Raw genomic sequence first — 1,511 nt, forward strand, 5'->3', positions numbered from 1 at the left:
AACCTCTCCCTCTCTCCTTGCTGGATCAAGGCATGGGAGACGTCACCGGGCTGTACGTGTGTTGAACGCGGAGGTGCCGTCCATTCGACACTAGGGTCTCCGGTGATTTGGATCACGACGAGTACAACTCCTTCAACCCTGTTCTCTTGAACGCTTCCGCTTAGCGATCTACAAGGGTATGTAGATGCACTCTCCTTCCCCTCGTTGCTGGTTTCTCCATAGATAGATCTTGGTGACACGTAGGAAAATTTTGAATTATTGCTACGTTACCCAACAGTTAGGGCAGTACCCAAGTACCGGTCCCCGCACATATCAAATTATCGAAGTACCGAACGCGAATCATTTGAGCGTGATGAAAACTAGCTTGACGATAATTCCCAATGTGTCCTCGGGAGCTCCTTTCTCATTATTAGAAATTGTCCAGGCTTATCCTTTGCTACATAAAGGATTGGGCCAACTTGCTGCACTTCATTTACTTTATTTACTTGTTCCTCATTACTATTTATCTTATCACAAAACTATCTATTACCTACAATTTCAGTGCTTGCATAGAAAACCTTACTGAAAACTGCTTATCGTTTCCTCGTTGGGTTCGACACTCTTACTTATCGAAAGGACTATGATAGATCCCCTATACTTGTGGGTCATCAAGACTCTTTTTTGGCACCGTTGCCGGGGATTGTAGCGCTTTTGGTGAGTGGAACTTGGTAAGGAAACATTTATATAGTGTGCTGAAATTTTCTGTTACTTGTCACTATGGAAACTAATCCTTTGAGGGGCCTGTTTGGGGTATCTTCACCCCAACCAGAAGAGCAAATAGTTGCTCCTCAACCTATTGAACTTGATGAAAATATTTATTTTGAGATTCCTTCGGGTATGATAGAGAAACTGCTAGCTAATCCATTTGCAGGAGATGGAACATTGCATCCCGATTTACACCTTATCTTTGTGGATGAAGTTTGTGGATTATTTAAGCTTGCAGGTATTCCCGATGATGTTGTCAAAAGGAAGGTCTTCCCTTTATCTTTGAAGGGAGATGCAATGACATGGTATAGGCTATGTGATGATACAAGATCTTGGAATTGTAAGCGATTGAAGTTGGAATTTCACCAGAAGTTCTATCCTATGCATCTTGTTCATCGTGATCGTAATTACATATATAATTTCTGGCCTCGCGAAGGAGAAAGCATCGCTCAAGCTTGGGTGAGGCTTAAGTTAATGTTATATTCATGCCCCAATCATGAGCTCTCTCAGGAAATGATTATTCAGAATTTCTATGCTCGGCTTTCTCTTGATAATCGCAACTTGATCGATACTTCCTATGTTGGTTCTTATATGTTGAAGACTATTGATTTCAAATGGGACTTATTGGAAAGAATTAAACGTAGCTCTGAAGATTGGGGTTCCGACGATGGTAAGGAGTCAGGTATGACACCTAAGTTCAATTGTGTTAAATCTTTTATGGATACCGATGTTTTTCGTGGATTTAGCACTAAGTATGGACTTGACTC

The sequence above is a fragment of the Triticum dicoccoides genome, chromosome 6B (genome assembly GCF_002162155.2).
Source record: "Triticum dicoccoides isolate Atlit2015 ecotype Zavitan chromosome 6B, WEW_v2.0, whole genome shotgun sequence".
NCBI lineage: Eukaryota > Viridiplantae > Streptophyta > Magnoliopsida > Poales > Poaceae > Triticum > Triticum dicoccoides.